The sequence below is a fragment of the Microtus pennsylvanicus genome, chromosome 8, assembly GCF_037038515.1.
Source record: "Microtus pennsylvanicus isolate mMicPen1 chromosome 8, mMicPen1.hap1, whole genome shotgun sequence".
NCBI lineage: Eukaryota > Metazoa > Chordata > Mammalia > Rodentia > Cricetidae > Microtus > Microtus pennsylvanicus.
Window position 1 is genome coordinate 48,693,660 of NC_134586.1, and position 23,076 is coordinate 48,716,735.

At 43.5% G+C, this 23,076-nt stretch overlaps 1 protein-coding gene across 8 annotated transcripts in view; it reads right to left on the minus strand.

Annotated features, from left to right (window-relative positions):
* Mitf (melanocyte inducing transcription factor) overlaps positions 1-23,076 on the minus strand; it is a 224,953-nt gene that overhangs the window by 193,161 nt on the left and 8,716 nt on the right. The window contains exon 1 of one of the 8 annotated variants that reach the window (XM_075983369.1): positions 10,528-10,582. The exons of the other annotated variants lie outside the window; for them this stretch is intronic. The gene's annotated coding sequence lies outside the window, so the exon portion shown is untranslated. Of the gene's footprint in view, positions 1-10,527; positions 10,583-23,076 lie in introns of those variants that run through there. 8 annotated transcript variants of the gene reach the window in all.

A 23,076-nucleotide genomic window follows, 5' to 3' on the forward strand; every position in this document is an offset into this window, starting at 1 on the left:
TCAGCTTGTCCCAGGTTGCATGGTCACGACATTCATCCTGAATGAGTCGCATCTGTTCAGGGACCATGTATCCATCCCTACTGTAAGTTATACTTTGCCCTCAGTGCTGCCATGCCTCATTCTGACCTTCTTGAGGCCTTTCCTCAACTGTCATTTTCTTATCAGGTCTTTCCTTGTCCACTCAGTTTTAAATTACAAATCACTGTAAACCTACCCACGCTTTCTCTTTTTCCCAAACATTTATTGACATTTAGTACATATGTATAGTTCACTGATATAGTTGTTTCTTTGTGTATATTTAGTTTTATGTGTCAACACACACACACACACACACACAGGAAAGTTCCATGGGTACAAAAATTCCACCACTTTAGCATCCCACTGCATTTCTATCAGGACTGAGACACTCTTCCACATACCCACACGCACCAACGCTGTAGTGCGTTTCTGTGCAGTCACAGCCTGAAAGGAAGAGAGATGGACCGCTGTGACTGAACACCCTCGAGAAAGAGCCAGATTTCAGAAACTTTCTGGCACAAGCCAACGTTTGCCGTTAAGTCTGAATGGCTGGCACAGCTCAATTTCCATGCATCATTGTAAATATAAAACATGAACCTTCAATTATAACTTAATGATGGATATGTAAAGGGAGAGATTAAGCATGGCCAAAAATAAAGCAGTAAGAACCATGAGCAGATACTTAAACTACCTAATATTTGGCCTGGCCATCAAGGGGAAAAAAACAATAACAGTCAAGCCAGGCCTAAACTTACATAAGCAGTTATGTTCTTTCATGCTTAAAAGGCCAATAAAGGTTTGATCCAGGCCTCATCTCACCACACTTGTACCTGAAATAGCCAAAACATCCACTACAAATAACCTGCCTGGACTTGAGACCCACACACCAGTCCTAATGGACAAAAATAATACACTGGAGACCCCTAATGCTTTACTAATTTTCATTCTAGCTTAGAGCTTGCCAATCCAAAACATGTCACCTGAAAACTTGTACAGTTTCTTATGCCCATTCCCAGCCTTCCCAGCAGCCCCACTCAAGCAGAGCGCAGGCTATCCAGCCCAGTTCCCTATACCACATCTAACCAAGATGAGCTCTCTGCCACGCTATTTCATTCTTTTGCTAGAGGAGTAGGGCTGCTCACAGTAAGTTCTAAAGACGGGTCATTTTTAAATGGCATTAACTTCACATGGAATAGTTGCTGTTGTTGTTGTTAAGTAACAAAAGAGTTGTTGGACATGTGTTAGCATTGACTGTAATTTCAATGCTTTATTTCCAGACTCTTGTTTTCTGTAGTGAGGTCTAGGATGGTGAGAGGCCCTTTCAGGCAGCTCTGTATGCCCCGTGCCCCATTTGGGGAATCCTCCCTGGTTACAAATGACACTCTGATAGAGAGTTAGTTATTTGGGACCATTCAAAACCATTAAGCCTATTAACTGTGACTTAGCCCAAGTCTAATAAACAACTGCCAACTGCCGTCCCAACAGGAAATGAGGTAAGCTGGCTTTCAAAGTTATTTAAACAAACACTTCAAGCAAGGATGCCTCACAAGAGGCCTCTCGTGGCATCTTCCTGCCCAATTTAAACCCGAGGTCACTTTACGCATTTTAGTGGGATGAAGTAACCAAGTAAGAGTCCCTAAACATTGTCAAAGTCTCTCCAGCCACTTCAGCCCTGAAAACAGCAGGTCCACAATGAATACTTAGGAACACAGCATGGAATACATCCAGCTCCACCTATCTCGGGTCGAGTGAGGGTATCATATACCATCAGCAGCTACTCATGAGAGGAAGTGTGCAGGAGACACTGGGTGCTGGATGTATTTTTGTAGCATTTAAGTAACATGTTTACCTCAAACTGTGGACACTTCCAGGTATTCGTTAATGCTAACTCGATACATAGAACATTTCATTTCCCAAATGAAATTATTCTCATCTTTTGTCTAGTTCTCTCAAATAGTACCCTCCAAGAATCCACATCTAATTTAAACTGTTTCTAATCTATTTGGTGTCTACAATTAGTTACTGCCTACATTCAACCGTTGGGACATGGCTTGACCTGCCACAGACTATGACCTTATTTTTTTCTGCCTTTTGTTAATATCATTTCTTACTCTAGTGCCATCAAATACGAAAGTTGAAGGCAGAAACATTCATCTCTCCAGTGTGCACAATAAAGCATGGGGAACAATGAATTCAAAGGCTCTCAATCTTGGATGCAACCTCTTCCAAAGTCGCCAACTAGTCTAATAGCTTCAAGGCCAAAGCTACTCAAAACATTAGCTTCGGGTGTAAATACAATGATCATTCCAAGATATTAACCTAACCACTGGATGTGTTTATTCTTCTACTTGGAAAACCAGACCAGCCCTAAGGAATGACCTTCTTCCTCAGCTAGATGACTCTGAATAATGAGATAATTTCCTCCAATGGTGAGGAGACCATCAGGATTCTCTGGAATGTGCATTACCCAGCAGGCTATCATTATCATTAGCAGTACCTTTTAGGTTAAAACTATGTCAAAACATTTCAGAATTTCATTCAATATGGTATGTATGTATGTATACGTGTAAACATATATATTATAAAAACACTAGCCTGTTTTCATAATAAACATTATTATGACAAAATTAATATATACGTCCCTCTATGTGTTACATATGCAAATATGTGTGTATGTAATATAAACATATACATATATATTACAGACATAGGAATGAAAGTGCAGGGTTAGGTTTTACTTGTTCCCAAACTAGGTTTCCAGATTTAGCAAATAAAAGTATAGGCTATCTGTCCATTTAAATTTAAATAAGCAATTTTTTATTCTAAGCATGCCATAAAACACTTGGCACAAACGTACACTAAAAAAAATTTCTCTGTTAAAAATTAAAATGTAACTGGACATACATTATTTAGAATGGGGAAATGTATCCCTCGCCCAGAAATTCTATTAAATCTTAAGTTTAAAAGGAGAGAGAAAAACCAGGCATAAGGAACATAGTATAATCCCACATAGTCAGAAGGCTGAAGCAAGAGAACTGTCAGTTGTCACAAGTTCCAGGCCAGCCTGGTCTGTGAGTTCCAGTCTAGCCAAAGCTACATAACAGGATCCTATCACACACCGCACACCCAGAAAAGCACAGAGCAGCAAGTGCATTTTATACAACACTAGTTTTCAGATAGAACAAAATACCAGTCAGAAGATCGTGCTACAGCACATTCTAGAAAGCACAACACAACGAGGCTGGAGAAGATGGCTGAGTAAGGAATACCGAGGGAAAATTAAGTGCCTGGTATTGTGCTAACCCCTCTGTACATATAATCTCACATAAGTCTTAACACATCCTTACGAGGGAAGAATTACTATTATCATCTTTGTCGTTATCACTGTACAGATAAGACAGTTAAGACACACAAACAGCACACTGCCCATTGGAGTGAGGCAGCAACAGAGCGGGCACACAAACCCCGGCAAGTTGAACAAAAGGTCTTACGTGCTTAACCACCACTCCCTCCACAGGGCAAGGAACAGAGGGCCCTAATCATCCACCTAGACTCTCCCAGCTACTTAGCAACACGGCTGAGATTCAAACCTAGAATAAGCTGACGCTACAGCTCCTACAGCAGCGGTTGACAGCCTCTGTCAATCATGCGAAATAGGAAAGGCAGGCTCCTGGGCCAAAGCCGCAATCCCGACCTGGAGTGATGGGCTCTCATGCTTTATCTTCCTAGGAATTTATATCGCTCGGTCAGCTGAACCTTGACTCTGCATTAGTATGGACAGTGCTGGCCTGGATGAGGACCTTAGGGGAACATTTCTATTTAATGGAGGAATTGATTGCCATTTCTATACCACGACATCTCTTTACCACATGCCACTTCTCGACCTCTGTCAGCCTTGCTGCCTTAAGGCCAGTTCTTAACTCCTCAATGCAAATCCCAAGCACTGGCAACAAGAAGAACACAGACAGGAAAGCGGCCATGAAGGCCACCTTCAAGCTCCACGAGACCTGAGACTTTTCTTCTTGGATTACGGGTTAAAGAACCAGGGTTATTCCATAGAAAGTATAAGAAATGTCTGAAACATTGCCTGCAACAGATCTGCCTATGAGAATCCCCAAATGCTTCACTGCAGATCCTGTGCATGCATGCAAGCATATGCAAGGGCAAGGCACGGGCCTTATCTGCATATCGAACGTCACCTTCCAACTCTTGTCACAGAAGCATGTCATCAGTCTATAAATTAGCTGAAGGGAAGAAATGAGTGTGGACAAGGTGGACAAACAGAATGTTGATCGCTTACCCAGCCGAGAATACAAAGACTGTTCTCTACTTGGAGCAGAGGCTTCCAGAGAGCAGAGACCACATCTGCCTTACTCACGATGCTGAGTCCAGAAGATGCTCCTGACTAGGTGATGAAGGACTTGAGAGATGAATGAACGCACAATCACTTTCCTGTCACCAGTAAGTCGAATGCCAGACTCACTTTTGTCCTCACTGCCCTCAAAATCTGTACTGGAGGATTTTCTCCCTCTTGCAAGCACCACACATCTTCACCGTGGCACAACACACGTCATTTCTCACAAAGAAGGTTCTCAACCTGTAGGTCATGACACCTTTGTGTGGGGGGGGGGATCAAAGGGCCCTTTCACAGGGGTTGCATATCAGATAACCTGCATATGAGATATTCTCATTACAATTCATAACAGTAGCAAAATTACAGTTATGAAGTAGCAATGAAATAGTTTTATGGTTGGGGGTCACCACAACACAAGGAACTGTATTAAAGGGTCACGTGTTAGGAAGGCTGAGAACCACTGATCTAGAACCTTCCTAACCAGGACAAGAGATGTGGCCATGCTCCACATCATCCTCCAAGTGGCAACTCCAGTGTTGTCCCTCACCTACACAGATCCAGACACGTTCCCTGGAGCTCCAAGCACACCCTGCTGAGCTTCCACCTGGAAGGCTTTTCTCTCATTTCTTCTGCACTGCCCTCCCTGTGATAAAGTCAAGTTCATTCTTGCTAGGAGACTTTTCTTCACATGCCATGGTCCTCCAGAAGAACCAGCCTTTCTGTCCTTTAGACTCATGGCAAGTGTTATAGATTTAGCCTCACATTTGTGCCATAGTGAGCTGCAAGAAGACAGATCCGGTGTCTTACCCCTTTTATCCCCAGCACAGACAGTCCAGAATGCAGTAGGTGTCAATAACCTCAGGCTGCATGTATAGAAGGGACTCAAAGGACAAAGGGAAGAAACTGTGGATCTCATCGTCTCTTCATATCTTACTCCACAAGAGGAATGCTGACTGGGCCTATTGATTAATTGTACATGTATGTGCTGATATATCAAAACATTCTGAAAGAAAGGCCAGTGGTGCATGCTGCTGCCACCGCTATGAGTTAGGTCAACACCTGCTGACCAACAAGCGTCACAGAATGTCGCTGACTTGAGACAAACAAAGCCTCAAAGGCAAAGAAGCAGAGTAAGAAGGCTGCTGAGATAGCACCACAGTGAGTGGTAGAAGCAGAAGCCTGACCTCCCGGAGTTTTGAAGGACCCCAGGCAGGCGAGAAAGAGGTTCGCATTTCCAACCAAGGAACAGCAAGCACCCTGCCCAGTCAGCCCCTGATCTATCCTTCCCCTTCCCTGGACAAAAGAAGAGACAGACCCCCTCATAAACAGTAACTCGGGTACAACAATTAGCTACTGCACAGCTGATCCTACAACCAGGATTTCCAATGCATTCGTGCATGCATGCATGCATGCGTGCATTCGCTCAGTATGAACTAAGGAATTGCTAACTCTACCATGGTGCTACTTGTGAGGATAAAATCACGCTTGCACAATCACCAATCTAGTGAAATTTATAGTTCGCTTAATGCTTAATCTACAGCTCCTCCTATGACATTCCAAAATCTCAACTCAAACATCTCTGGCACTATCAGAGGAAATGTCAACTAACTATATACAGATCTCAAAGCAAAAAGAGGTTCAACAAAGATACCTCTTTCTAAGAATATGGAATCAATGTTTAATAGTTTTTCAAATAATCAAATACTACTCCATACTCCTAAACTAAATCTTTTATCTTAAAATTAAACTAAATTGATTCAGTGAAAGCCAACAGCAACGTTCCCACTGCCATGTCACATCCAACACTCAAGATGCACACATGATTTCTATCTACAAGTTTGCTGTTAAATCTTGCTTTTCTCTCCGAAAAATCAATTAGTGAGGAAATGAACAGTGAAAGCGAATGCTCTGTAATCTGAAAATGTTTTAATCAAGAGAAAATTTTTCAAAGAAAGCAAATGTCCCAAGATAGAAATATTTACATATCTATAATTTTCACTTTAGAGTTTCTATTTTGACTTTGTGAAATAAACATTATATTTCCAATGCACGTTGGTCTGCAAAATTCCAGAGCACCAAGGAACACTTGTTTCTATAAGGTAAAAAAAAAAAAAAAAAAAAAAAAAAAAGCCACATTCTGGCCTTAAACAGGACACCAGAAAACAAAACTACAAAACTAATACCATAGACAAACAAATCTTAGCTAAAAGTCATTGAAATAATTTAAATCGTTTCCATTCCAGGGAAAATAGTAAGTCAGCAGTTTGCCAATGGATGCTTTTTCTAAATACACGAAATAAGCAAAATCCTCTGCACAGGAAAGTGCGAATGCTGAACCCTTCTATTTCTGCTTCCATGGGGCTCAATTCAATCAGTAGAGCCAAAGAGGGCATGGTCATCGTGATGCCCACGCCAGGTGGCATCCAAAGCCTGGGGGATTCCCAGGTCAGGTTCTCAGCCATCTTTCAAACCAACCTACAAGAGGGAGCCTGAGGCCCAGTCATCCAGCTACTAGAGACAGCAGCAGAGACAGAACAAATGCCTGAGGCCGGCAAACAGTCTAAACAAGAGAACGAGGGGGTCAGAAGAGAGCACTCCTCAAAGAGCAAAAGCTCTGAAAAAAATTAGCAAATGAGTCAGAACCTTTCACCTCATACGAAGAGGAGTCTGGAGCTGGCAAGAGCCTGTTGAGTAAATATCCTCTATATAAGGAAACTTACTTCAGGGAAGTTGTTGGAAACTCTTCACCAAGAAGACGGGTCCGACAGCCCAACCTCTAAGATCCTGAGTGAGAAGCCAGTCTGGGGTTACTGGGGGTCACACCAGAGCTCCATCCTAAGGGTGACCTTATCTCTAGAGTCACAGAAAAAGAAACTTGAGAACTGCCTTTTAAACTCAATGACAGAGAATTTGCTTCCAAGTCCCCAACCTCCCAGAGGACTTGAAAGGACAGTAATTAGTCCAGAAAGAAGCAAAATGAGGAAGTGGTACACTTTTACGATTTCTGTTAATTCCTACCAGCTGTAATTGAAGAAATCCAAGTGACATCAGCATTTCTGTCTGAGCCAGCAAAGATGACAGCAGTGTAAGTCCAGAGTCATGGGGGGGGGGGGGAGAGAAACAGGGGCGACTGGGGAACGCATCAGAAAACGTGGAAAATTAATTCACTTTGCGGTGAATCACCCCCACAGCTTCCAACACCAGTGGTGCCAAAAATAACATGAAAAAGGGGGAAAGGAAGCATAAGCACTCTAGCCCTGATCAAACAAGCCCTAGAAACTTCTAAAAAAAGTGCTCACTGAACAAGTGAACTCAACGTGTCTGAACACAAACAAAAGCAATCCAGCCACTTCTGAGCAATGAGAGAGTCAATGAGCAAGAGTCAATATTAAATAAAGAACATCCACCACCACCACCACCCCCGGACACACACACACACACACACACACACACACAGTACACTAGAAGCAGTAGCTGGAATGCACCGGTCAACATCTGCATTATTATGCACTGGTTAACATCCATATTATTACCTTCGGGAAGAGAGGCATAGAGTCAATTCCATGGTCTCCTCTTCACTCCTCACCGGGAGAGGAAGCAGCTGGTGGGAAAATCACTTACATGGTTTCAAGCTGCCTCATTTTTAGTTCAAGAACAGACTGGAAATAGGTCTAAGTTCTCAAGGTAAAGGCCAACCCTTGGCTCTTACTCAGGTCAGAATCAGAAGGAGAAAACCAAGCACACCAAACCTGACCAACCAAGCAACCTAGACAAGAAAAGATGAGAACACTCACCAGGGCCACACTGGCCCTTTGGCTGAACATAGAGTCCACACAACCGGTTCTGAAAGATTGTTATGGAGATGCCATTGCAGCCACTCCGCAGAAGGCGTACATGTGTGTGCCTTCTCTCAACACTGGAAAGGCCGAATTAGAGATACAGTGATAATTAATAGGATCCTTGGCAGCAGAAGCCGGCTTCTTTAGCAAACCTGTAATTGCTGCCTCCTTAAATGACAGGGAACCCTGCCAGGAAGGAGGGAGGTGCTAACGATGATAATCATAAAAGGTAAAAGATACCACATCAACAGGTTCCTGGGCTCCCATTCAAAAGTGTGTCCTTATCTATGGATTCATGGAATGGTGAAGACAAAGAAATGTAATGTCTTATACAGGGGGACAAGAGATCAATAATACTTATAAGGGAAAGACACAAAGGAAAACAACGAGGACAGATCTCCCTTCTAGAAAGCCTCCAGTCCCGGAAATGTCAATTGCCTATTAGATCATGAAAACAGTGATCAATATGTACAAGATACCATACTCCAAGAGAAAATGATTTTGAGAAGTGATATACTTTGACTTGAACTTCTGTGAAAACATCAAGTGATGAGATACCTTAAAAGCAGCCCCAGCCGCTGCTCAGACAAGAAAACAACCCCCTAGTTTGCAAACTCTCTAGGAAGAAAAAGGTACTTAGCTCTGAGCTTGTTTGACAGAACAACCGAAGATCTCTGGCAAGGAAAGAAAGGTAGCTCACGACCCCATTTACAACTCCGACCCGAAGAACAAGACAGCCCACCATTTTAACAAACCAATTTAGTAGTTGAGTGTTTTAGTAAACACTATCTAGACAATATTTCCAGTCCAGTGCCCATGATGCACTCCCCAGAAAGGACCAAAGCAATGTACCTCAACCATCTTCAGATGCCCAGAGACACGGAGAGACAAGTAGTCAACCTTCTGCCGTGGACTGATGTCTGTGGAGATAAACCAGGGCAACAGGAACATAGTTTCATAGTGAGTAACGCTGCCCAAAACTCTTCATAAAGCCAACTTGGTAGGGGCAGGCGCTCTCATTCGCTCACGAAGACTCCGGCTTTTCCACAGCGCTGTCGAGAACTCCCTGGTGGCTCTCCAACACTGACTGATCATTATTACAGAGCTAAGGGGCTTTAATGAGGCTAAAGACACAGCCCAGGAGTCCCTATTGATAATGTCTCCCAGAAGGCTTGAACATTTCCTGTGGGAGTTAGAGATACGTGACAGATAAAGACTCGGGAGCAAGAGCTCTGGAAACCTGAACAGTTGGTGCTTTTCTTCATGTGTGGCAATGAAGTCCCTTTGAACTGTCCATCCCTCTCCTCTCTCTCTATGCAGAGTAAGGTCTGCGCATCTATGCTATGGATCCTAACTCGCTTGGGGAACCCACTAAGTACATGGCTCACCATTAAAGCCATCAACTGGGAGGTTTATAGCTTCTTTCCTCTCTGTTAGATCATTACAGCCCTTTATTGAAAATATTTAACTCAATACTTTACAATGACTAACGCTCTTAACACCCACATGTCAAGGCAGAAGTTATGCTCATTACACAACATCATGATGTTTCAAGAGCTCTGGCATGTCAAAGATAAACAGTCCAAAAGGGAACACACTGGCTACTACTTTATGAAGGCACACAAGAAAAGCAATTAACAAGTTGGGGAGGGGAGGGGTAAGAGAAATTAGCGAAAAACATCAAGACGTTAAGGAGTACGTGTTCAGCGGAGGAACACGACGCTGGGTGTGTCAATAAGAAGACTGTTTGAAGCTATCAGGAAGCAAGATTCAAGGAACAGCTTTAATAACCAGGGAAACCTACAACATATCCACCATGCCCTTGAGAATGGTTAAAGAGCCAACGTCCTGTCTTCTGTGGGAGCCATCACAACCTATCTCCCCTTCTTCCTTCAGAAGCAACTTGGAAAACAAAGGGCTTTTTATCCAGGTATGCTACAAGCACCTTTAATACACAGGTCTATTTATCTTGGATCCAAACGTTCAGCCACACCCTGAGTCCTTGGTCTTTACTTCATCAGAAACCTAGTCCTTTTTCCATTCCCAAAACAATGAGTTGTCACCCTTGCTCACACCTGCCACACCCTCCGCACCACAACATAGCCAGCACCCACCGAGGAGTGACAGAGAAAGACATGAGCGGCCAAGCTGGACAGCCCTACGTTTAAATCTTGGTGTCATCTTTATTTGAGTGGCCTAACATATCCAAGGAGAAGAAGACAGGAAAGCCTCCATTTCTTCATCTATAAAACGGGAGCCAGCCAATCTCACGGGAGAATGATATTATAAAAACGTTTTAAACAGCTCACACCATACCTGTTGGATAGCAGATGCCTTGGTGTGGTTAAAATTCACCGAGGTACAAATTATTCATTCCTGGCAGTTTAATTTCTAACACAGAAAAGTGAAGAAGAAAATTACACAGGTAATCTTTTTTAGGATTAAAGGTACGCGTGCATGTGCGCATGTGCACGTACAACACACACTTTTTATAGTACTACAGTACTCAAACACACAAGAAAAGTAAGCCAAACTACAGCCTAAGACATGGGCCATAATAAGGGTTTTTACAATGCTAGATGTGGTTGCTGTTGCTATTACTGTTGGCTTTCTGTGTTTTCTTGTCTTTGTAAATTGTGCGTCTGAAACTAGTTCCTCTCTGCTTCCTTCTAGAAGAATCCCAAGCACCAATAACAAGCACTCAGCCAACATATACAGTAATGGCTGCTGTCTATAATATACTGATTTCCAGTACAGGAGGAAATCAAAACCACCACCTGTAAACTCCAGGCCCTGAGTGAGCCGGACCTGGCTACTTCAGAACATTTCCATGCCATCTGCTTTCTCCTGGATTCTTCAGGAAAGACCTCATAGTTTCTCTGTCCTTTTCCCCCCCACAAGGCTTGACTCTCGTATCCCATCTTCCTAAAAAATGAACAAAAGAAACTATACCAAAGTCAAAAATACCATGCCCGAACAGTGAAGCCCGGAGAGTATGAACAATCTGGCAGTGATGGGTCCTGTTTAGAGCAGACAACAAACAGACCAAATGAAGACTACAGTCCTTCATTAACACGGCTGAGGTGCAACCCACCACATTGGAGCTATAGGCGCATAGCAGCTAGAAGACCATTTTCAGCAAAGTCAATTTCCATTATTCATGGGCTCCCCATTTTCAAATCCAGTTGGTAATCAGAATCTGTAATCCCAAATATCAACATCTATGGCTTTCTTGTAGTTAAAGGTGGACATGTTTAGAATAGCAAGACATCCAAGTGGCCCCATGCGCACGCTCCCCACCGAGGTCACATGAGGTTAGGACCTGCCATCCTACTCAACACTCACACCCTCCTGTAGACAAGCATCCTTTCGCAGTCTGCCAGTGCGTCTTTGTGTCTTGTGCTGGTGACCCCGCTACCTAAACAGTTCCCGGCACAGTGCTGAGCCACTGCCTCTCACGCTGCTACATGCTAAGAGGTTGCTGAGTCGGGAGACAACATAGGTAGTGAAATAAGCATTCCTCCGACATGAGATACAGTGTTACTGGTCAGTTCAGTGTGAACTAGTCAATAATACCCATAAAATACAGTGCCTTCAACAGGAACCACACTTAAGACAGTTAGGCATTCATTGGTTAACAAAAAAGGTTGAGACTAGGGGCTCTCAGGAAACTACCTTGTGATTGTCCTGGGAATAATGCAGTATTCACAAATTTGATGGTTTTAGTGGTGTTATAGAGCATAACCACGGAAAATAAGGTGTGCTGGCTGTAGTTTATTGCCCCCCTTGGCAACAAGAGCAACAGCAATCCCCTGCCTACTCATTTACTGTATTGAGGGCTGTCGATACTGGGTACCTTACATGCCACTGCCTTGTCCCGAGACGGAAATTCTACCATAGTCTATTATACAAGAGAGAAAACTTGAGCTCAGACAAACCTAACAAGGGGGATAGCTAATAAGGGGAAAGTCTAAAACCATTTCCTGCCCATTTCCCAGAAGAGCCTTTGAACACACTAAAAACAAACAAACAAACAAAACCCTTTTATCCAATTTTTATTTGAAGTGTTCTTGTATTTTTAGTTTTTGAAATGAATTCTTGTGCATCCCAGGCTACACTGAGGATGACCTTGGCTTTCTGATCCTTCAGCCTTCACCTGGAATGGGGAGAAATGGGAGCAAAGGTGTATAGCACACAGCTGGCTTTAGCTGGTGCTAGACACAGGCCCCGGTGTTGTATAGTGTGTAAGGTACATGCTAAGCAAACATTCTAACAACCAAGCTACATCCCCGGCACATTCTGGTTATTCTTTCTTTCAAAACCATTTGGGGGTCACTCAGTGTCCTGGGCATTTGATATGCCCAACAAACTACCAAATTCTCTGTCCTCTTGGGGACTCACTGACAGTAAACTAAGTGTTACAGCTGTCCTATTTATAAATACAAGGAGCTTGATTAATTTTAAAGTAAGGGCAGATGAAGGGTGCCCTCAGTGACTACCATTTAAAGTGTATTTATTCCTAGAGGAGCAGATGTAACCACTAATCAGGTTCATTTCTTCTAAGAAGACCTCCTCTGACCCTTGATCGAGTTATGACCCAGCAAGCTACCTTTCCCCTGGCCAAGGGCAACAATGTCGTTCAGTTTGACTCTCTTACTCATCGGTATTTCCTGACTCCACAGTGGGCTCAATCCCTGTGAGACTGACCCTCACCTGGAAGAGCAAAATAAATATGCTGAGGTTGCTACAAATTAACTCCCAGGCCAAGACTCAGAAAAATCAGAGCAGGAGGTAGACCTCGTCATGTCCACCCAGCTAGATGCCAAATAAAGAAATAAATAAATCCATTTACTCTGTCAACTTTCCCATTAAGCTGTGCCCCTGGCTCTCCTACCTCTCCATAGAGTCACCCATTCCTCTCCCTGAAGTTCAGGGTTCAGATACCCATTAGGTATGATGGGTCTAAGCAGCCCTCAGGCTCCATCCTCTCTGGCCCTGAAGAACCTGGCTCTGTATGTCATTGCTTCAACAACAAGAAAGGAAGAAAATTTTCATGCTGCTTGTTTCTTATAACCCTCAGGAGAGAAGCTGTTTCCCTCAGAATGACACAACAAGATTGCAACTACCCTGGGGGGAAAAATCAAAAACACTATCTATGTTTTTATGTTTATACAGCTGCATTCAGGTAGAAGGTGTGTGTGAGGGGGCGCGCGCGTGTGTGTGTATACGTGTGCATGTGTGTGAGTGTGTGTGTGTGTAAGCGCACACATGTGCAATAACCAGTTGTTTATTGTTGGAACTCAGTCAATAGCATTTTAGATACCAGCACATTAGGGCGTGGTCTGAGGTACTATACGCACAGACAGGAAGCATGCTCAGCCCTTTTCTTCTTTCACTTGGTTGGTAGTCAGAGTTCAGTTTGCAGCTCCCAGCGCCCCCAGAGCAGAGAAACATAGTGACTTTCTTATCATGAGGGTTCCCCAATAAACATTTGTTATCCTTTATCATGGGCTCTCAGGGACTTCCTTTAATTATGCTACAGTTGGTAAATCTGTTCCCATTCTGACGTACACAAGAGCAAATAGTTGTGGGGAAAGGTGTGAAAACGCTCCAATTCATTCAGGACGAGTCTGGACTCAAAAGTTTGCTGTACATCCCCATACACATGTGAAGATCAACCATATAGTCGGAGTGTTTAGCCACAGAAAATCTGATTATGACTTAGGCACGATGAATAATCCCTACTCCTCTAGATGAACATTTCTATGACTTCCCATTTCTTCCATCTTCATCCAGACCCTAAACTTGCGTTGCAAAGACATGGCCAGTGGCACAGACAATACCGACTGCCACAGTGGGCAAGGACGGTGAACAACCAGAAGGACGGTGAACAACCAGCACAGAGTGAGTAACATCGCAGCTATACCCGGCATGGCAGCTGACATGAGATTCAGTCTTTGGTTCTGTTTTGGCTTGCTCTGGTATAGTTTTCTGAGCCAGGGTCTTGCTATGTTGTCCAAGTGGCCTAGAATTCAAGAGTTTCCTGCCTTAACCTCCAGAGTTCTGGGGTCCCAGGTATGCACCACCATGCCTGGATCTGTTGTAACCTTTCTCCAGCCATCCTTTCAATAAATCAAAAATTAAAGAGGTGAGCATGCTGGTACCCAGGCACATTGCTGAATACTTACTGATGAAGGCCTGTACAGATACCTAGCATATAATGAATCTGTTCTCCCAGAAAAAACATTTACTATTCAGGTTAACTCCTTTCCATTTTTTTAAAGATTGATTTATTTATTATGTATACAGTGTTCTATACTGCAGGTATGTCTGCAGGCCAGAGGAGGGCACCAGATCTCATTATGGGTGATTGTGAGCCACCATGTGGTTGCTAGGAATTGAACTCAAGACCTCTGGAAGAGGCTGGGTGTTGGTGGCGCATGCCTTTAATCCCAGCACTCGGGAGGCAGAGGCAGGCGAATCTCTGTGAGTTCGAGACCAACCTGGTCTACAAGAGCTAGTTCCAGGACAGGCTCCAAAACCACAGAGAAACCCTGTCTCGAAAAAAACAAAAATAAACAAACAAACAAACAAACAAAAAAGACCTCTGGAAGAGAAGCCAGTGTTTTTAACCTCTGAGCCTCTCTCCAGTCCCCTTTCTTTTCTAAACACTAGGTTAACTACCACTTTCAGGAAAGAAAAGTTGCAATGGCCAAGAAATGCAACCATACTGGTGTCAGAGGAGACCATTTCAAACTCAGTCCCTAAACTTCCTAACGTACAGGAAGACAGAAAGACCCTGAAGTTCGGGCAGATGAGGTCTCCTGACTGATACTGGATGACGGTGTAACATGTGTGACCAGAGAGCAGGAGGTCAGCATGGACAAGGCTGGATGGGGACAGTTAGCAATCACAGGAGCCTGTACAGACACAGCAGTGGCACTGAGCTGCCACGAGATTGCACAATTCCAATTAGTGCCTCTTCTTATGCGTTCTCCGCCCAGCCATGCTCTGTAATTACGATGAAAGGAAACATGTTGATAAAGACAAAGACTGCTGGCCACAAAGGGTAACGCCTCGCGTGTAAACAGCTCGTGCCAGCCTTAAATATCTCCCTCTAAGGCATCCCACCATTCCCCACTATTTGACCCGGATCAACTCTCAAAGATTCCAATGCTGATTGCCCAACTTGGCAATTATTTCGGGCCTTTTCTGTGGACCTGCTTCTTATCCTGCCTGCCCTTGAGTCCTTCCCTCCTTACTATGGCATCAAAAAGAAAAGTCTATTTCACATCAGAAACCTAATGGATGACAGGTATGAAGGTTAACTGGATGACGTGTATGAAGGTTAACTGGATGACGTGTATGAAGGTTAACTGGATGACGTGTATGAAGGTTAACTGGATGACGTGTATGAAGGTTAACTGGGATGACGTGTATGAAGGTTAACTGGATGACGTGTATGAAGGATAACTGGATGACGTGTATGAAGGATAACTGGATGACGTGTATGAAGGATAACTGGATGACGTGTATGAAGGTTAACTGGATGACGTGTATGAAGGTTAACTGGATGACGTGTATGAAGGTTAACTGGATGACGTGTATGAAGGTTAACTGGGATATGAAGGTTAACTGGATGACGTGTATGAAGGATAACTGGATGACGTGTATGAAGGATAACTGGATGACGTGTATGAAGGTTAACTGGATGACGTGTATGAAGGTTAACTGGATGACGTGTATGAAGGATAACTGGATGACGTGTATGAAGGATAACTGGGATATGAAGGTTAACTGGATGACGTGTATGAAGGTTAACTGGATGACGTGTATGAAGGTTAACTGGATGACGTGTATGAAGGATAACTGGATGACGTGTATGAAGGTTAACTGGATGACGTGTATGAAGGTTAACTGGGATATGAAGGTTAACTGGATGACGTGTATGAAGGTTAACTGGATGACGTGTATGAAGGTTAACTGGATGACGTGTATGAAGGTTAACTGGATGACGTGTATGAAGGTTAACTGGATGACGTGTATGAAGGTTAACTGGATGACGTGTATGAAGGTTAACTGGATGACGTGTATGAAGGATAACTGGATGACGTGTATGAAGGTTAACTGGATGACGTGTATGAAGGTTAACTGGGATATGAAGGTTAACTGGATGACGTGTATGAAGGATAACTGGATGACGTGTATGAAGGTTAACTGGATGACGTGTATGAAGGTGTATGAAGGATAACTGGATGACGTGTATGAAGGTTAACTGGATGACGTGTATGAAGGTTAACTGGATGACGTGTATGAAGGATAACTGGATGACGTGTATGAAGGTTAACTGGATGACGTGTATGAAGGTTAACTGGATGACGTGTATGAAGGTTAACTGGGATATGAAGGTTAACTGGATGACGTGTATGAAGGTTAACTGGATGACGTGTATGAAGGTGTATGAAGGATAACTGGATGACGTGTATGAAGGTTAACTGGATGACGTGTATGAAGGTTAACTGGATGACGTGTATGAAGGATAACTGGATGACGTGTATGAAGGATAACTGGATGACGTGTATGAAGGATAACTGGATGACGTGTATGAAGGTTAACTGGATGACGTGTATGAAGGATAACTGGATGACGTGTATGAAGGTTAACTGGATGACGTGTATGAAGGATAACTGGATGACGTGTATGAAGGTTAACTGGATGACGTGTATGAAGGATAACTGGATGACGTGTATGAAGGTTAACTGGATGACGTGTATGAAGGATAACTGGATGACGTGTATGAAGGTTAACTGGATGACGTGTATGAAGGTTAACTGGATGACGTGTATGAAGGTTAACTGGATGACGTGTATGAAGGTTAACTGGATGACATGTAAGAAGGTTAACTGGATGACGTGTATGAAGGTTAACTGGATGACGTGTATGAAGGTTAACTGGATGACGTGTATGAAGGTTAACTGGATGACGTGTATGAAGGATAACTGGATGACGTGTATGAAGGATAACTGGATGACGTGTATGAAGGATAACTGGATGACGTGTATGAAGGTTAACTGGATGACGTGTATGAAGGTTAACTGGATGACGTGTATGAAGGATAACTGGATGACGTGTATGAAGGATAACTGGATGACGTGTATGAAGGTTAACTGGATGACGTGTATGAAGGATAACTGGATGACGTGTATGAAGGTTAACTGGATGACGTGTATGAAGGATAACTGGATGACGTGTATGAAGGATAACTGGATGACGTGTATGAAGGATAACTGGATGACGTGTATGAAGGTTAACTGGATGACGTGTATGAAGGTTAACTGGATGACGTGTATGAAGGTTAACTGGATGACGTGTATGAAGGTTAACTGGATGACGTGTATGAAGGTTAACTGGGATATGAAGGTTAACTGGGATGACGTGTATGAAGGTTAACTGGATGACGTGTATGAAGGTTAACTGGATGACGTGTATGAAGGTTAACTGGATGACGTGTATGAAGGTTAACTGGGATATGAAGGTTAACTGGATGACGTGTATGAAGGATAACTGGATGACGTGTATGAAGGATAACTGGATGACGTGTATGAAGGATAACTGGATGACGTGTATGAAGGATAACTGGATGACGTGTATGAAGGATAACTGGATGACGTGTATGAAGGATAACTGGATGACGTGTATGAAGGTTAACTGGATGACGTGTATGAAGGATAACTGGATGACGTGTATGAAGGTTAACTGGATGACGTGTATGAAGGATAACTGGATGACGTGTATGAAGGATAACTGGATGACGTGTATGAAGGATAACTGGATGACGTGTATGAAGGATAACTGGATGACGTGTATGAAGGATAACTGGATGACGTGTATGAAGGTTAACTGGATGACGTGTATGAAGGATAACTGGATGACGTGTATGAAGGTTAACTGGATGACGTGTATGAAGGTTAACTGGATGACGTGTATGAAGGATAACTGGATGACGTGTATGAAGGTTAACTGGATGACGTGTATGAAGGTTAACTGGATGACGTGTATGAAGGATAACTGGATGACGTGTATGAAGGATAACTGGATGACGTGTATGAAGGATAACTGGATGACGTGTATGAAGGTTAACTGGATGACGTGTATGAAGGTTAACTGGATGACGTGTATGAAGGTTAACTGGATGACGTGTATGAAGGTTAACTGGATGACGTGTATGAAGGATAACTGGATGACGTGTATGAAGGATAACTGGATGACGTGTATGAAGGATAACTGGATGACGTGTATGAAGGTTAACTGGATGACGTGTATGAAGGATAACTGGATGACGTGTATGAAGGATAACTGGATGACGTGTATGAAGGATAACTGGATGACGTGTATGAAGGTTAACTGGATGACGTGTATGAAGGATAACTGGGATATGAAGGTTAACTGGGATGACGTGTATGAAGGTTAACTGGATGACGTGTATGAAGGTTAACTGGATGACGTGTATGAAGGTTAACTGGGTGACGTGTATGAAGGTAACTGGATGACGTGTATGAAGGATAACTGGGATATGAAGGTTAACTGGGATGACGTGTATGAAGGTTAACTGGATGACGTGTATGAAGGTTAACTGGAAAGGAGTAACAGCCAGGATTTGGGCAGATGACTATATTTACATATTCCTCCACATTTCTCTATGTGTATGTGAGAAAGTTCATATGTGTACAGATACAGTTGGGGACGGGGGTATATATGTGTGTATGTACAAGTTCATATCGAAGCCAGGGGGCAATTTCAGATGTGGTTCCTCAGGTGCTACCCACCTGTGTATATGGGGGCGGGGGTGGTTCTTACTGGCCTGAAGCTCACTAAGTAGATTGAATTCTCTAGCAAGCAAGCCCCTGGCTTCGCCTATTTTCATCTCTTAAGCCCTCGTTACAAACACACACCCACCACACTCTACTTTCTTACACGGGTCCTGGGGACCAAACTCAGATCCTCACGCTTGCACAGCAAGCATTTACTGCCTGAGTTATGTCCCCAGCCCTACACATCTCTGTCAATTCACAAAATTACCCTAGAACTCCATACTGTGTGGTGACCCATTCATTCCCTCCTGTCAGCCCTACACTGAAACTGGGACCACAGGCTCGGGGTACTCAGCTAAAGGGTGACAAAAGTGGAATTTAAGTTCAATTCCACCTTTTCCTAAATTTAGACTTCCTGAACTGGTGGTGAAAGCTCTTAGCCAGTTTATGGTCAGAACAGATGAGGGTTCTTTCTCTGGAGAAGTTCGTTGGGCAACAACAGCAAAAACACATAATTCAAAACATTTGTGTCTAAGTGGATTAAACATGGGCAGGTTGCATTTCTGGTAAATCCAGAGTCTGGAACTTTCTTCTGAACTTAATTTGTCTGGCCCTGACCTTCCTTCTCATAGCCCCCGCCCCATCCCGCTCTACCCCCATCAGGGGAACGAGCCCTGTGTTGAGGCTGAGAACAAAGAGGAAGAGGCAGCCTGTGTGTGACAGAGCAAATACTGGCTCGGCCCAATCTTCCGCCCCTCTGTTTTGGACGCTCCCACACTCTACAAACTGTCTGGAATTCATTAGAGATGGGAAAACAGGCCGACAGTCGTATTTCAAGTTTTATTCAGCAGAAGTTTTGTGGAAAACAATTCGGTCATGTGGACGTGCCCCAAACCACCATCACCCTGTTTCTCAACCCAATCTCTCAGTCAAGTGACTTCAGCCTGCTTCCAGTTCCACCCTCGCAGAGTTGGGAAGAAACTACCCCCAGTTCAAGATCTGAGCCAGTCCGTCAGCCACTCAAACGGCAAACTCTCGGGCAACCCTGCCATCCATGGTCTTGACTTCTGTGTCACCTAGACATCAATTTCTTTTTATAATTAAACATGATTAATTCGAATATTCTGTCACCTGACAGGGGCCAACCTTGTCACGATACATGATTTATAACCAACATCTTGGCAATTTCAAGTTCATTGAGAAAAATCACCCTCGACCACCTTTTCCAAGTGTGACGCCACCCTCCAACCAGAGTAACAGTCACAAATTTGTTAGAAATATGACTTCTCGAAACCTATGCTGGGCTACTAGATCAGAAATGGAGGCAGAGCATCCGAGAAGTTCTCCAGGGCTGGTAGACCTGAATATGCACACTTACTGAACACCGCTGTTCAAATACAGTTCCATAAACCCCAGGCCTCTCTCTTTGTTAAATTATTCTTGGAGTGATGTTTTAGAAGGAACACCTCCCTGACACAGAATACTTTGAGTAAAAATCCTGCAGAGTTGCTCCTATTGTCATGTCAGAGGTAAAGAATAATCACTGATAAAAACTGTCACCAGTTTGTTTATTTAAGGGAGGAGGGTAATTCTGTCTAGAAAGCTCTTCAGGGGAACTACATGAGGGATGTGGTAGGACCCAAGGAACTCTTGGGGTCCGCTTAGGGTGCAGCACATCCCCGAAACCAACTCCTGTGAGAAGGACATGGGACCAGGCATCTATCACATGAGACTCAACTACAAGGACCAGGCATGTGAAAGAGACTGAACTTGGGACAGAGATTGTTCAGAAGTGAAACGAAACTATCCAGTAGGAGACATGTGTAAGGGAAAAGATGCTGGCTGCCAGTGAGAATGAACCAGAATGCTGTCAGGTGTGTGGAATCAACAGAGACAAAAAGGGGTTAAAGGAAAAGACTCTCCAAAGTGAATGGAGTACCCTAAAGTATTGCTGAATCCCACCCCCTCAAAAAAAAAAAAAACCACAACTAATTGTCTCTGTCACTTAGCTTTCGCTAAACTGTACATACAGTTCAGTGCCTTTGCTGTGATGACCAAGCAAGCCCAATCAGTCCTCTCATTCACTTCTAACTCACAGCTGTAAAGCATCCATCTGCAGCCTGCATCCTCGGGACTGCATTCCACGCTCCCATCATTGGCCATTTACTCACCCAGCAGTTACCTAGATAAAATATTATTAGTGAGATGACGGGGGAAATTACCATGCTATGATGAATGATGCAAGGTGTGGTTCCAAAAAGTCTGCAGTCTGATTGTCCAGGACACTCCAGTCAGTGGCCAACCTCGCAAATTACTCTCCACGTGTGTTTCCTTGCAGCAAACGGGCAGAATTGCATTTGGCTTGTCGCAAGGAATTGTGCCAGCTGCTCATATTTGTTGGGCTTGCTTCACCTAGGCTATTAGAAATGCTGACTTTAAAAATAAATAGATGTTTCTAGAAGGCGCAGCTGAAGTTACCCTTTGCAAATAAAGGATTCTAACTGCTCATACGATCGTCATGGTTATTCTCGGTCATTCTCAACCAAAAGCATGATGAATTGTTTCCAAAGGATTCTACTGACCAGTGTACAAAGTTTGCACGGTGCCATTCTGCAGGCTCAGAAATGCAAGCAGAGAAAGCTGCCACTGGGGTAACTCACTGCCCTTCAAAAGAGAACTGGGAGATAAAGTGTACCCAGTCCTTTGGATGGAAAGGTAGCTGAGACTTGACCACACACGTACCCTCGTGTGGTTTCGCCAACTTAACTGTGGAGTGCTGTATCTGCTAATTCTGGAGAGACCTTGGTCAGATCAAAAGAACAATGGGGTCATGCATCACCTAGGTCCTCTGAAAGACTTTACCTCTATGGTTCTGGTGCCTGACTTAAATAAGAACGCCATGTTTGTGATTTCCATGTAAAAAGGGACCAAAGTAAACACAGCGCCTTCATCTGACTGTCACTTTGTGAATTCATATATAACCCCATAAATAAATCTTTTTGGCCTCACAACTTCTAGACAAGGCAAGCTTTGCCCAGTGAAAATATATAATCTGCTAATACGAGCTGGGCATAGTCTATTGGTCAGGAAACCACTTTTCCAATGATGTCTTTGATCAGATGGAAAGTGAGGGAATGTGTGTGAATGATTCAGCAAATGACTCACGCTGGGGAAGGGGCAGAAGAGGGACGGCGAAGCCCACACACGCCTTCCTGAAATTGCTCAATGAGCCACAGCTTCTTATAGAAGAACTGGAGTCCATCAATGCTTCCCCTAGACCTGAACTCGCTGGTTTAGATGGAAAAGATTTGCTTTCTCACTGATATTGCCTTCTGAAAGATACCATTCCACAGGTATGTGAAGGAGAGACTGCAGCTATTGACATCCAAATGGATTTTAAAAAAAAAAAAAAAAAAAACAGTTTTCAAAGAGGTCATGTTAAAAGCTACCTTCTGTGGATGTCAAGGTTGGCAGAGCTGGGCGGAGCGTGGGAAGTTAGCTTCTCCTCTTCACTTCTGCACCAATGCTAACACTTCCCATCAAGGGGCCTGATCCACTGCCGAGACCAGGGCTGGGAGGCAGGAGGATGCGCATGTTTTGGGAAATTTGCTGGTGAATCCTCATTTACTCAGACCTTACCTTTACATCCAAAAAAGTAACCCCAAGTCCCACCCAAAGCCCATTCCCAAGCCAGTTAGAGTCAGATATGGCATCAGTGAGGACACAGCGGGACTACAGCGAGCCAGACTATTCTGAAGGAAATAAGAGATAATAAAAAGAAAGACCCATCTCCGTTCTTAGTCCACGGTTAATTTTACAAAGACAAGCGTGAAACTTGACTCATCCAACACTAAGAAGAAAAAAAACCCACAAAACCAAGCTATAAATGCTCACAACCAAGAGAGCATTTATAACGTCTATTAACGTCTATTCTTTCTCCACTTTTCACATCTTACCTTCAATAAGTTTCACTGCCAAACTGATGTTAGCTGCTTTCCATACATTAGACCTTTTATTTTTGTAGAAATTTTGCAAATCAGTTCTTTTACTCGAG